This window comes from Budorcas taxicolor, chromosome Y (genome assembly GCF_023091745.1).
Source record: "Budorcas taxicolor isolate Tak-1 chromosome Y, Takin1.1, whole genome shotgun sequence".
Classification (NCBI taxonomy): domain Eukaryota; kingdom Metazoa; phylum Chordata; class Mammalia; order Artiodactyla; family Bovidae; genus Budorcas; species Budorcas taxicolor.
This window is the reverse complement of record NC_068936.1, coordinates 9,553,318-9,569,094: the sequence shown is the minus strand read 5'-3', so window position 1 is coordinate 9,569,094 and position 15,777 is coordinate 9,553,318. Positions and strand designations below refer to the sequence as shown.

General features: G+C 44.3%; 1 pseudogene; it reads left to right on the top strand.

Moving 5' to 3' along the window:
• Window positions 1-1,924: 1,924 nt before the first annotated feature.
• On the top strand, window positions 1,925-13,826 carry LOC128070973 (etoposide-induced protein 2.4 homolog; annotated as a pseudogene).
• The last annotated feature ends 1,951 nt before the right edge of the window (window positions 13,827-15,777 follow it).

Sequence of the window (15,777 nt, the reverse complement as noted above, 5' to 3'; positions counted from 1 at the left end):
TCCCAGGCAGGCATTAACAGTTTCCACAAAACCTCTGCACATTCTCACATCACATGAACATAGATAACATGATCCCCCCAACTCCCCACCAAGTCCCGTACACGCATGCCCTCATTCTCCCTCACTGACCTTCAAGTCAATCTTGTAGTTAAGAAAGTCTTTATCTTGGTCGCTGATCATGACAGAAACGTGAGCGTGGTTCATAATCTGCTTGAGGTCAAGGAGCCATGCAGGCCACATGCTGGGCCAGAAGAGCCAATAGCAACAGCCCTAGTCTTGAGTGGAAGAAGCACACTGGAATAGGAATTTCCAAGGATGCTGGGTACTTCCACTTGCCCAGCCACCACTCATATCCTCAGGCCCTGCCGTGCCATCAGACCCACTCCTGGCTCTGGGTTCCTTGTGGTGTTCTGCATCTGAGGTGGTCTGCATCCCCCAAGCAGGGGTTGTTTCTGACTGCTACGCTCCTCCTCCTGACTTGTGTGTGCTGGGTAGTGTAATGTCACTGCTTATCGTGTCAGGATTTGCAGTCCCTGTTGCACACTGTGTCTTCAGGCAAGGGGGTGGTGTGCATGTGTATGTGTGAGTGTGTGTGTGTGTGTATGTGTGTGTGTGTCTTCAGCAAGAAGGCCCTCGGTCTCTGACCTGCTCCCTGTCTTCACAGCAGATGGCAGGCGTGTGTCTGAATCCGGCTGGCACTCAGAGAAGATGAGAATAGCAGCCCCTTCCAGCTCCTCTTTGCTTGTGGACCACCTCGTGCCTTTGCATTGCACTAGTGACAGCAACTCCAGGGGCTCTGACTGACGGGCATGGGTCTTGGACTCCCGCTCTCTCAGCTCTTTCCCGGGATCATCCACATTTACAACAATAACTGTCTCTGGTGGCTGCTCTGGTGTACTGTCTCTCGTCATTCCTGACCTAGAGGCCTCAGGTGCTGATCCTCCTCAGATGCAGGCCTGAGGGAGACACCCAAAGTCATGGCTGTGTCACTTACAGCTGTGGCCCCAACTCTTCTCAGCTGTGCCTTTGGAGCCTGCCTCTGCCTCGGACCACACTTCATTCAGGGGTCTCCCACGCCTCCCCTGTTCCCTTGCCCTGTGGCCTCACCTGTTTTAGCAGGATCTTCAGCACAATCATCTTGAAGGTGCCTTTGCCATTCTTTAATTTGGCTATAAAGCTCACAACTTTTAGCGGCACAGTAACGCAGTTTTTCTAACGTGCACTGTTAGAGTTTGATGAGCTCTTGTTGAGTTTCTTGGTTTCAGTTAGAAAGCCCTGCATTACTCTTAGGGCTCTAGAAGCTTCTGAAACAAAGGAAAGACTACAAGTATTCCAGACTAATTGGATGATGATATAGATTTCTAAATACTTAACAGATTCTGCTTCCCTGCCACCTAAAAATTTGCCCCCAACTCCTGAAGAGCTTCATGATTTTATTGCGGGAATCTGGTAGAATTGAGATTTCTCAGTGCTTCGTAATTTCATCAGTAAGCTTTTCTGAGGTGAAAAACACATTGGAGTTAGTTTTTAAGTTAGCCCTAGACATAGCAATCAGGGAAAAAAGGAAATTAAAGGAATACAGATTGGGAGGAAAAAAAAAATACTGTTAGAAGATGCCATGACCCTCTACACAGAGAACAATAAGGATGTCAGCAGAAAATTACTTGAACTAGTCAATGAATAGAGTATAGCTGCAGGAGACAAAATTAATACTCAGGAATCCCTTGAGTCCCTTTCATTCTGATACACTAGCAATGAAAAGCAAGAAAGAGAACTTAAGGAAAGTATCTCATTCACCATCCAGGGAAGAGAATCAAATATTTAGGAATACGGTCACTTGAAGAAAGCAAGGACCTGGTACAGAAAACCATAAAACCATGGTGAAAGACATCAAAGATCACACAAATAGAAGAAGACGTGTACCATGTTCTTGGATCAGAAGAATCAGTATAGTGACCACGAGTGTGCAACTCAAGGCAATCGATCAGTACGTTCATTCACATTGATATTCTCATATTCAACTGTGAAATCCCTATCAAAACACCAATGGTGTGTTTCACTGACCTAGAACAAATAATTTCACAATCTGTGTGGAAACACAAAAGACCTCCAAAGAGGAAATCACTCTTGAGAAACAATGGAAACGGAGGAATCAGACTTCCTGACTTCAGACTATACTACAAAGCTACTCATCAAGAGTATAAGGTCCTGGGCCAAAGACAGATATACAGACCCATGGAACAAAATAGGGAGTCCAGAGACGAAGCCACACACCCACGGCCTCCTTGTCTTTGACAGAGGAGGCATCAATATGCAACGGAGCAAAGACAACCTCTTGAACAAGCGGGTCTGGGAAAACAGTCAACCACATTAAAAGAATGAAATGTTTGCTAATGGCACACACACAAACAAATGCAAAATGGATTAAAGACCTAAGTGGAAGACCGGAAACTATCATGTTCTTAGAGAAAAACACAGGCAGAACACTCTCTGACAGAAATCACAGCAAGATCTTCTCCTCAGTGACCCACCTCCCAGAGTAATGGAAATAAACACAGAAGGAAACAACAGTGACCAATTTAAATGTCTAAGCTTCTGCACAGTGAAGCAAACTATAAGCAAGGTGAAAAGACAGCCTTCAGAACTGGAGCAAATTACAACAAAGCACACAGCTGCCCAAGAGTTAATCTCCCACATATACAAGCAGCTCATGCAACTCAATACCAGAAAAATAAACAACCCGACCAAAAAGTGGGCAAAAGAACTAAATAGACATTTCTCTAGAGAACATATACTGATGGCTAACGAACACAGGACACATGCTCAACATCACTCATTATCAGAGTGATGAGAGTCAATACCGCAATGAGATGTCATCTCACACTGGTCCCAAGGACCATCACCCAAAGTCTCAAGCATGAAACCCTGGAGAGGGAGTGAAAAGGTAACCAACTTACACTGTTGCTAGGAATGAAAACTGGTATAGCCACAATAAACCATATGATTTCTTCAAAACCTGGAAATGGAACTGTCCTATGACCAGCAATCACCCAAGCATACACCCCAAGGAAAGCAAAACTGAAAGAGACACATGTACGCCGCTATTCATCCCACGATTGCTGGGGTCCAGCACAGGCAGGATCCAGGCAAACCCTCAGGAGAAACGGCGAATGATTTAGAGAGAGATAAGGAAAGAATGTTGTAGATAAGAAAATAGAGGGGAGAAAGAGGCTGTTATTCCTTGGCCAGGCAAGAGGGAGCTTCTGTGTTCCAAGGGATCAGCCTGAAAAAGAGAGGGAGGGAGAGGGAGAGAGAAAGAAAGAAAGAGGAAAAAAATAAAAATGTGGGGTGACCAAGCTTCTTCAGTGAGCAAGGCCCATTATTTTACTTTCAAAGGGACTTTTATACCTTCAGTTGTACGTAGAGGGAAGTGAAAGATGCAAAGTCATACAGAGTCAGGCCAAACATTACATCTGTTTTGTCTCTGTCAAAACCACGATTTTTTTTTCTGCATACCTTTCCGAGAAACAATACTGTGTACGTTATCTTCTGGCCTTGGAGGCCTGTGAACATTTTATGACCCTCTTTAGATAAAGGCTCTTCAACCAGAAAACTTATTTTCCCTTGAAATGTGTTTTCTTTCTATTTCTAATCTATGTCCGCCTCAGAAAGTATTAAACAAGTTACATTTCTCACGGAGGAAAGGTGCAGTGAGTTACAAGAAAGAAAGAACCAATTAGCTCAAAGGTCTGATGTGGTTAATTTCAAGGCTACACTTCTTCTTACATTACAACTATGTTAACGAATGCACTCTCAGGTGTCCGATGGATAAGAGATATGGGAACTCAGCGACAAGCTTCGGCCCAATAATGAAATCCTACGCCAGCACTACTCTAATAACTTTTAATTCTTTGGAAGGCTCTATGTTTCAGGCTTCCCATGCTTCTCACAGTTGGGAGGCTGTGAACAATCCTATGCGTAGCTGCAAGAGTCTGGATAAACCTGTCAAGCAAGCTAGAATGCTAACAGTGGGGGTTTGATTTGAAATATTCCTCTCATGTCCAGGAGACTTATTAGCTAGATAGAGCCCTAAGCTGATTTACTCCAGAGAAAGGTGGTTGTGGATAGCCCCCTGTATGTCAGGAGAGTTGGTGAAAGGCACAAAATAGTGAGACAGACAGACTCTGGTTTGGGGGTAGATGCTCGAGCAGGTCTAGGGAGACCCTCGAGTCCTGAAGCCTTGCTTTAACAGTTCATTCCCCCATGACCTTGTCACGGGTGGGATCTCCCGTGCTGGCTCCCGGCGCACGACTGTTTACGATAGCTAGGGCATGGAAGCAATCTAGATATCCACTGCAGGTGAATGGATAAGAAAGTGGTGGTATATATACATGGTGGACTATTACTCAGCTGTGGAAAGGAATGCATTTGAGTCAATTCTAGAGAGGTGGGTGAAACAGGAGCCTCCTCTACAGAATGAAGTAAAGTCAAAAAGAGGAATACAGGTCCTGTGTAGGAATGCATATGTATGAAGTTTGGAGAGATGGTCCTGATGATCCAACATGCAGGGCAGCAAAGGAGACAGACATGGAAAGAACAGACTGTGGAGAGGGCAATGGTGGGGTGATTTGAGCGAAGAGCACTGAAACATATACGTTACCATACATAAACAGATGACTGGTGCAAGTTCAGTGCATGAGGCAGGGCACCCAAAACCAGTGCTCTGGGACAACAAAGAGCAATAGTCTGGGGAGTGAGGTGGGAGGAAGGTTCTGGATGCAGGAACACATGTGTACTGGTGACCTACTCTTGTTGATGTAAGGCAAAAACTAACCCAATATGTAAATTTAATGTCTTCCCATTAAAATAATTTGAAAAAAATGAAAAGATTGCTTTCTGAAATTTCAGTGTTGGGAGCACAATGGTCCAGCCTCTCTTCTGATCCTATGTAACAATGTCTGGTTTGAATGAGGGTAGTGGAGCCATCCCATGTTGAAAGTCAGGAAGGGCAGTGGGAGGAGATACCCCTCATCCAAGGTAAGGAGCAGCGGCTGAGCTTCACGGCAACAGCCGTGAAGAGATACCTCACGTCCAAGGTAAGAGAAACCCAAGTAAGACGGTAGGTGTTGCAAGAAGGCATCAGAGGGCAGACACACTAAAACCATACTCACAGAAAACTAGTCATTTTAATCACACTAGGACCACAGCCTCTTCAAACTCAATGAAACCAAGCCATGCCCACGGGGCAACCCAAGGCGGGCGGGTCATGGTGGAGAGGTCGGACAGAATGTGGTCCACTGGAGAAGGGAATGGCAAAGCACTTCAGTATTCTTGCCTTGAGAACCCCATGAACAGTATGAAAAGGCAAATGGTAGGATACTGAAAGAGGTACTCCCCAGGCCAGTAGGTGCCCAATATGCTACTGGAGGTCAGTGGAGAAATAACTCTAGAAAGAATGAAGGGACGGAGCCAAAGCGAAAACAATACCCAGCAAAAGGAAAAAAAGGAGAATTACACACCAGAACATTCGGCACACCTAAACCACACAACTAACAGCCAAAAGCCAACAGAAAACAACCAAATTACACGCCAGAGCAGCATTCTGCATGACTCAGCCCCGCCAACTAGCAGCCCCAAGAAAAGGGAGAAAAGCCGCTTGACATACCAAAGCAATATAATAGCACACAAGCAGCCCCAATGCAACGGGAAAAAAAAAATGCTGAATTAAACATCAAAACAACATTCAACCCTACTAATAGCTTCAAATGGAGGGAAAAAAGCCACTTTATACACAAAAGCATCATTCCGCACAACCAGCAGCCCAAAAGACGAATTACACACCAGAACAACATTCTTCATGATTAAGCCACCCCAAATAGCAGCCCCAAGCCCATGGAGAAAACCAGAGGTACACACCAGACCAACATTCTACGCGACTCAGCCCCCGCAACTAGCAGCCGCAAACAAAGGGATAAAAGCCGCTTTACACACCAAAGCAATAGAACGGAGCACAAGCAGCCCAAAGGCAACAGGGAAAAATAATTTAAAAAGCCGAATTATACACCAAAGCAACATTCAGCCCGACTAGCAACCCCAAGTGGAGGGAGAAAAGCCGCGTTACCCAGCAAAGGAACACTCCGCACAACTAGCAGCCCCAAGCCCACAGAGAAAAGCCGAATTACTCATCAGAGCAACATTCTGCACTATTAAGCCCTCGCAACCTGCAGTCCCAAGCAAAGAGAGAACAGCCTTACACACCAAAGCAATAGTACAACGCACTAGCAGCCCCAAAGCAACGGAAAAGAAATAAAACTGAATTAAACACCAAAACAAAATTCAGCCGGACTAGAACACGCAAGTGGAGGGAGAAAACCCGTGTTACCCATCAAACCAGCATCCCACACAACTGGCAGCCCCAAGCCAATGGAAAAAAGCCGAATTACGCACCAGAGCTACATATTTCACGTCTAAGCCCCCGCAACTATCAGCCACAAGCCAACAAATTACACACCAGAGCAACATTCTCCCTGACTCAGCCCCGCAACTAGCCGCCCCAAGCCAACGGAAAAAAAAAAAAACAAACACCCGAATTACAAACTAGAGCAACATTCTGGACCACTCAGCCCCAAGCCAAAGGAGAAAAGCCCCTTTACACACAAAAGGAATAGCACGGCGCACAAGCAGCCCCAATGGATCGGGAAAAAATGTAAAAAGCGGAATTACACAGCAAAGCAACATTCAGCCCGACTAGCAACCCCAACTGGAGGGCGTAAAGACGCGTTACCCCCCAAAGCAGCATTCCACACAACTAGCAGCCCCAAGCCAATTGGAAAAGGCGAATTACACACCACAGGAATATCCTGCGCGATTAAGCCCCCGCCACCTGCAGCCCCAAGCCAAAGGAGAAAAGCCTGTTTACACACCAAAGCAACTGTCCAGAGCACTAGCAGCCCCAAGGCAACAGGACAAAAAAAAAAAAAAAAAAAAAAAAGAATAAGAAGAAGAAAGAATTAAACACCACAACAACGTTCAGCCAGACTAGAACATCCAAGTGGAGGGAGATAGGCCTTGTTACCCACCAAACCAGCATCCCACACCACTACCAGCCCCAAGCCAAGGAACAAAAGCCGGTTTACACACCAAAACAATACTCCGGTGCACTAGCAGCCCCAAGCCAATGGAAATAAAGCCAAATTACACACCACAGCAACATTCTGCACAACTAAGGCCCCACAACTAGCAGCCCCAAGCCAACGGATAAAAGCTGAATTACACACCACAACAACATTCTGCAGGACCAAGCCCCCACAACTAGCAGCCCCAAGACAAAGAAAAAACCCAAATTACACACCAGAGCAACATTCTGGACGACTAAGCCCCCGCAACTAGCAGCCTCAAGACAAGGGAGAAAAGCCGATTTACACACCAAAGCAATAGTACGCGCACTAGCAGCCCCAAGCAAATGGGAAAAAAAGCCAAGTTACACACCACAGCAACATTCTGCACAACTAAGCCCCAGCAACTAGCAGCCCCAAGTGGAGGGAGAAAAGCTGGTTTACACACCAAAGCTATTGTCTGGCGCTCCAGCAGCCCAAGTCATCGGAAACAAACAAACAAACAAAAAGCCTATTTACCCACCAGACCAACATTCAGCCCCACTAGCACCCACAAATGGAGGAAGAAAAGCCACGTTACCCACCAAAGCAGCATTCAGCACAACTAGCAGCCCCAAGCCAATGGAAAAAAGGCAAATTACACACCAGAGCAACATTCTGCACGACTAAGCCCCACAACTAGCAGCCCCAAGTCATAGGAGAAAAACCGTTTTACACACAAAAGCAATAATATGCCCCACTAGCGACTCCAATGCCAAAGGTTAAAAAAAAAAAATACGAATTACACACCAGAGCAACATTCAGCCTGACTTAGCAGCTCCTTGAGGAGAGAGAAAAGCCGCGATACCCACCAGAGCATCATTCCGCACAACTAGAAGCCCCAAACCAACGGAAAAAGCCAACTTACACACCAGAGCAACATTCTCCACGACCAAGCCCCCACAACTAGCAGCCCCAAGCCAACAGAAAAAAAATGAATTACACACCAGAGGAATATTCTGCACAACTAAGCCCCGCAAGTAGCAACCCCAAGTCAAGGGAGAAATGCCCGTCTACATGCCAAAACAATAGTTCTGCACACTAGCAGCCCCAAAGCAAGCGAAAGAGAAAAACAACTGAATTACACACCAGAGCAACATTCAGCCTGACTAGCAGCTTCTTGTGGAGGGAGACAAGACGTGATACCCACCAGAGCATCATTCCACACAACTAGAAGCCCAAAACCAACGGAAAAAAGCCAAATTACACACCAGAGCATCATTTTGCACATCTAAGTCCCCACAACGAGCAGCTCCAAGCCAACGGAAAAAAACCTGAATTACACACCAGAGCAACATTCTGCAGGACTAAACCCCCCTAACTGGCAACCCCAGGTCAAGGAAGAAAAGCCGAATTACACACCAGAGCAACATTATGCACGACTAAGCCACCGCAACTAGCAACCCCAAGTCAAGGGAGAAAAGCCAGTTTACATGCCGAGACAACTGTTCTGCACAGTAGCAGCCCCAAGGCAACGGGGGAAAAAAAAAAAAAGCCAAATTACTCACCAGAGCAACCTTCAGCCCTTCTAGCAGCTCCTTGTGGGAGGAAGAAAAAAAGTGATACCCACCAGAGCATCATTCCGCACAACTAGCAGCCCCAAACCAACAGAAAAAAGCCATATTACACACCAGAGCAACATTCTGCACGACTAAGCCCCTGCAAATAGCAGCCCCAAGCCAACGGAAAGAAACCCGAATTACACACCAGAGCAACATTCTGACGACTAAGCCCCCCCAACTGGCAGCCCCAAGCCAATGGAAAACAGCCGAATTTCATACCAGAGCAACATTCTGTACGACTAAGCCCCCGCAACAAGCAGCCCCAAGCCAACGGAAAAAAGAAGCCGGTTTACATGCCATAGCAGTAGTAAAGCGCACCAGCAGCCCCAAGGAAACGGGGGTGGGAGAGTCGAAATAAACAGCAAAACAACCTTCAGCCCTACTAGCAGCCCCAAGCGGAGGGAGAAAAGCCGCGTTACACAACAAAGCAGCATTCCACACAACTAGCAGCCCCAAACCTACGGAAACAATCCAAATTACACACCACAGCAACATTCTACGTGACTAAGGCCCCGCAACTAGCAGCCCCAAGCCAACGGAACAAAGCCGAATTACACACTAGAGCAACATTCTACACGACCAAGCCCTTGCAACAAGCAGCCCCAAGCCAACAGAGAAAAGCTGACTTTCACACCAGAGCAACATGCTGCATGACTAAGCCCTCACAACTAGCAACCGTAAGCCAACGGAAAAAAGCCGAATTTCACACCAGAGTAACATTCTGCATGACTAAACCCCGCAACAAGCCGCCCCAAGCCAATGGAAAAAAAAAAAAAAAAAGCCAGTTTACATGCCACAGCAGTAGTAAGGCGCACTAGCAGCCCCAAGGAAACGGAGTCGGTGGGCGGGGGGGAGGCGTTGGCGGAAAAGTCGAAATAGCAAAACAACCTTCAGCCCGACTAGCAGCCCCAAACCTACGGAAAAAATCCAAATTACACACCACAGCAACATTCTGCATGACTAAGGCCCTGCAACTAACAGCCCCAAGCCAATGGAAAAGAAGCCGAATTACACACCAGAGCAAAACAACATTCGGCCGGACTAGCAACCCCAAGTGGAGGAGGAAAAGACGTCTTACCCACCAAAGTAGCATTCCGCACAACTAGCAGCCCCAAGCCAAGGGAGAAAAGCCAGTTTACACAGCAAAGAAATAGTCTGGCGCACTGGCAGCCCCAAGGCAACGGAAAGAAAAAAAAAAAATTCGAATTACACACCAAAACAACATTCAGCCCAACTAGCACCCCCAAGTGGAGGAAGAAAAGTCGCGTTACCCGCCAAAACAGCATTCCACACAACTAGCAGCCCCAAGCCAACGGAAAAAAACCCGAATTACACATCAGAGCAACATTCTGCACGACTAAGCCTCCGCAACTAGCAGCCCCAAGCCAAAGGAGAAACACAAGTTTACACACCAAAGTAATAGCCCAGCGCACTAGCAGCCCCAAGGCAACGGGAAGAAAAAAACAAAAAGTCTAGTTACACACCTAAGCAACATTCAGCCAACTAGCAGCCCCACTCCAGTACTCTTGCCTGGAAAATCCCATGGACAGAGGAGTCTGGTAGGCTGTGGTCCATGGGGTCGGGAAGAGTCGGACACGACTGAGTGACTTCCCTTTCACTTTTCACTTTCATGCTTTGGAGAAAGAAATGGCAACCCACTCCAGTGTTCTTACCTGGAGAATCCCAGGGACAGGGGAGCCTGGTGGGCTGCCCCAAACCAATGGGAAAAAAGAAAGAAAAAAAAACGAATTACACACCGAATGCAACCAACATTCCGCCCTAGTAGCCATAAGCTTGTGGAGAAAAGTCCAGCCTTATATACCAAAGAAAAGTTACAATGGAAAAACAGCTTTCTCAGTCCCAGGGTAGGAGTATATGTCCAGTATATCCTCCCACAGCCAACATCCAGACATTTCAAACCCCCTTCTTTGCCCCACCCCCACTCCCACCCTCCCTCCTGTCCCCCAGCTCTCCATTCAGACAAAAGAACCCTCGAACTTCACCGGCTTTCCATTGCTACTTCAGGCACTGATTCTCCAAGGAATAAAAATTAAAGATACTTTTCAAGAAATAAACTAATAAGACTTTTAAGGGTAATGTACACACACACACGTATATACATACACTCAGCTACTAGCTCTTATGGGGAAAAGCCTGACAGGAAAATTCAGTCTGAGTTACCATTTTTCTCCAGTAAAATACTGATGCTATACCTATAAACATGTTCTTGTAAGGTGTAAATCCGGTTTTCCATCTTAAAATGCCTTTCTTTTGTTACCTTTCTTTTGTCTCGTTCTTCCGAACACGCAACACCAAACCTCCTCAGTCGACCACTAGCTAAACTAATGTTAAACGCAGCCCTGCCTCTTCCATCAAGAGCATAAGGAACCGGATGTATGGCGTGAGGAGACAAGCGTAAGGGACCTTTATGTATCGCGAGATGAACCGCAGAGACAGTACGGCGGGAAGAAAATACAGAGGCAGAGGAGGGGTAAATGGAGACCTTTGAGGGACAGTCTAAAAAAAATAAAAATAAAAAGAGCCAAATATTCTACTAGATTTACCAATCGCGTTAACTTAATCACTATAAAATACAGAAGAGAACTTTTACCATTACCTGTTTTTCATAATTTATTGCCGTCTCAAACGTCACCAATATCATCACTCTTGCATGGCATATTGTTTAATTGTGTGTGATTTTCCTTTTCCGTAATACAAAAGAAAAGTAAAAATAAGAAAAAATAATGAAAATATTTAAAATATTTAGGAGTTGAAAGCCTTAGTGTCTTTGCAGTAAACATATTTGGAACTTTGTCATTAAGCAAATACAGGTAATGTTTTACACTAAAAATCCCAAAAGTAACAAAATGAGGAGATCCACTACGGACAATTTCTGCAATTTCTGTCACCTCAGTTTCTGTATAATAAACACAATTTTCAGCTAATACATGTCTATACCTGAAAAAACTCTGCTGACAGACTATTTTTCCCTAATATAAAATTCTTCCTTCTAGGAGTTAACATGAAAAATCATATCTAACAGAAGAAAATGGACTTAATGAAGGACAGGACTAACACTTATTTTCCAAGGGTTTCTCTAGAATTTATCTATGTAGTTTATATAGCCATTTAATATATATACATAAATATTTATACATGTATATATATATTTATGCTTATGTAAGATTTCATATATACATATATATGTAAGTATATTAAATTTTACTATTCTTAAAAAGCAATACTATAGCTCCTTTTTCAGCGCTTATGTCTTATTTTAATACTGATGTCTACTAATCTTTATATTTCCCCAATCACAGAAATACTTAGAATTTCTTAGTAAGCTGTTATAAATAAGTAATACAGTGTGACTGGTTCTTCTAAAGTAGTGATTTATCTTTTTAATAATCTTCTTTAGTTGAATCCCTGGAGAAGGAAATGACAACCCATTTTGGTATTCTTGCCTGGAGAAGCCCATGGATAGAAGAGCACTGGGGCACTGGCAAGCTCCAATCCATGCAGTCTCAAAGAATGGGACAGAACTGAGCAAACATACTGTAGGTAAATGGGGCTTCTTTGATGACTCAGTGGAAAAGAATCTTCCTCCAGTACAGAAGACCTGAGTTTGATCCCTGGCTCAGAACAATCCCCTGGAGAAGGAAATGGCCACCCTCTCCAGTATTTTTGCCCAGAGAGTTTCACGGACAAGGAGCCTGGCAGGTTATAGGCCATGGAGTCGCAAAGAGCCAGAGACAACTAAGCAGTCAAGAACACGTAGGTAACAACTCAGTAGTGAAATCAGGCACCAAGGGTAAACACACCTTAATATATTTATATAAGATATAGTTTAGAAAATAATTTTTAGAGTAATGCTTACCAGTCTATTAGTATTAATGTCTTACTACAGAACCATTCTAATAGTATATGTCTATATTACTACATTCTTACTTGAAAGTTTTCCTATGGCTCTATTAGTATTAGTGATTACCTTTTTTCATTTCAACAGGTAAAATGGGCCCTTTGTTTTAATTTAATATCTCTTTTGGAAAGTAAATGTCATTGCTTAATTTTACTGATATTGCAGTAACTAATGTCACAAAACTTAAAACATGTAAGCAATTACAGTCAACTAATAATCAGATGATAATTAGTTCAAATAAAGAATTATGACATTAACCAATGAGAGTACACATTGGAAAAGCATTCCTGGAAATAAAGCATTATGATAGCTGCCATAAAAGGCATAAGAACATGCTCCAATGATTTAAAAAATGATTAATACACATGATTGTTATTTGTCACTTTCTGTATACTTATCAGAATAAATCAGCCATTTATTGTGATACAAAGATGTACACTGCAGTGCAGACACAGTGTCCCCTGCCCTGGGAATGCCTGGGTAGGAACTGGCGGCCAGGAGTGGAGCAGCTCAAAGGGGCCGGAGGCCAGTGGTGGGTAAGGGTTGCAGCTGGAGCCAGAGCCAAGATAGAGAAGCTACTGAGTCCTTCATGATGAAATATTGGGAAACGCCTCTTTCTCTGCTTTGTGTAGTTGATAGTTTGGATAGTGAAGCGATGGCTGAATGTCAAAACCTTTCGGCAGGACCTTGCAAGGGGAATCAGACTCTGTCTGGGGAATTTGTACTGTCTCAAAGTTGGATGCTTGAATTCAACAAAAGAGGGAGGAGCAGCATCAAAAAGGGGCAGGCAGTAACCTGGCTCAGAGAGAAGACCAGAGCACAGAGAGGAAGCAGGAAAGTGAGCCGCATGTTGTTGGGAGAACTTTTCACTGCTGCACTTGTGATGATGGAGTTTTCTGATTCAGTCTCCTCTTGTTTTATGAACTTTTTAATCCTGTGTTTCAGTCAGTAGTGGCCCATATTATTGGTAATCCATCTCTACATGGAAATTTTTGGTCATGGCTGAAGTTCTTCTTCAGGGCAATTATCTGATCGCTCTCTGTGCTCCCCCTCTTCATTCTTAGCAATCTTGTCAACATAATTTGGTTCCAGGATTTAGCTGACCTGGCATTTGAGGTGTCAAGGAGGGAACCTCACCCATTCTCTAACAGCAGAATTACTGCTGATGTGCTCTTTAGCCTTTCACTGTAATCGCTCTTCCTCCTCCAGGATATGTTTGTCAGCCTTTTTACCCTTCATTTTGGCCAGTTGCTTAGTCTCCTGCATACATCTCTTCTCTGTTCACTTCTGTACCCATTATATTGCTTTGAAAATTGTTGGTTCAGTAAAGGAATTGGAATGCACCAGCGATATCAGCATAGAAAGAAACTGGCCTTACTACTTTGGATTTGGTTTACCCCTGGGTTTCCAATGTAAGATGGCAATGCGCTCTCCTGCATTGTGGCTGCCTCTTCTCTATCCTTTTTCCTTTATTCATTATCAGTGCCAGTAAAACAAAGACACCTGGCAAAGCACATCTTTTCAATTGAATGTCTTCTTCTTGGTGGTTTTCTTAAACAGCAGAGTTTTCCATTAGATGCTCTACCTGTGGGCTCTCCTGAGTAGCTTTATTTCTGCAAAGAAGTTCCCTCACCACACCCATCTAACGCCAGACTGAAACTGCTGCCAGCCACTAAGTTATCTGCCATCTGGAGGGGGTGGATGGGAACAGAAAGACTTCATGGGAACTCTTTTCCTCGTTCACCACTTCCCCCTCGACCCGCTGCCCCCAAAGAAAGTGGAGCATACCCTTTGAGGGCTCTGCCCATGTTTCCCTTATCTCTGAAGAATCTGAGGAATCCAGATTTTTATGTTAGGTGCATGTAAGGCAGAATCTTCCTGACACCACCATGGACTTTAAACACTTGAGAGTCTGAAAGGACCACTGATTTTTCTCAACCCTTTTCTAGTATTTGCCAGCCCCAGACCAGCACTGATCTGAATCCTCTTTCTCCCTGTGTCATTCCCCACTCCCACTTCCCCTTCCTCTTCCTACATTTCACCACTCTTGGATGAATAGATATTTGTGATGCTAGCTGTTTTATTTTGTTATTGCTGTTTTCCTGTGAATCACATACATAAGCATACATATTGCCAACAAATTTTGAAAACTCAGCATTGGCCACAGGATTGAAAAAGGTCAGTTTTCATTCCAATCCAAAGAAAGGCCCACTAGTAAAGTAATGCTCAAAATTCTCCAAGCCAGGCTTCAATAGTACATGAACCATGAATTTACAGATGTTCAAGCTGGATTTAGAAAAGGCAGTAGAACCAACCACAGGTCTAATTGCCAAAATCTGTTGGATCATAGAAAAAGCAAGCGAGTTCCAGAAAAACACCTATTTTTGCTTTATTGACTATGCCAAAGCCTTGAACAGTGTGGATGACAACAAACTCTGGAAAATTCTAAAAGAGATGGGAATGCCAGACCACCGGACCTGCCTCTGGAGAAATCTGTATGCAGGTCAGGAAGCAGCACTTAGAACTGGACATGGGACAACAGACTGGTTCCAAACAGAGAAAGGAGCACATCAAGGCTGTATATTGTCCCCATGCTTATTTAAATTATATGCAGAATACATCATGAGAAACTCTGGACTGGATGAAGCACAAGCTGGAATCAAGGAGATTAGCAGGGAGAAATACCAACCACCACAGGTAAAGAGATGACACCATCCTTATGGAAGAAAGTGAAAATGAACTAAAGAGCTTCTTGATGAAAGTGAAAGAGGAGAGTGAAAAAGTTGGCTTAAAACTCAATAATTAGAAAACTAAGATCATGGCATCTGGTCCCATCATTTCATGGCAAATAGATGAGGAAACAGTGGAAACAGCAACAGACTTTATTTTGGGGAGCTCCAAAACAAATGCAGATGGTGACTGCAACCATGAAGTTAAAAGGCACTTGCATCTTGGAAGAAAAGTTATGGCCAACCTAGACAGAATATTAAAAACCAGAGACATTAAAGGTCTGTCTAGTCAAGTTATGTTTTTGTTTTTGTTTTTTCAGTGCTCATGTATGGATGTGAGGCTTGAACTACAAAGAAAGCTGAGCCCTGAAGATTTTGATGCTTTTGAACTGTGGTGTTGGAGAATACTCTTG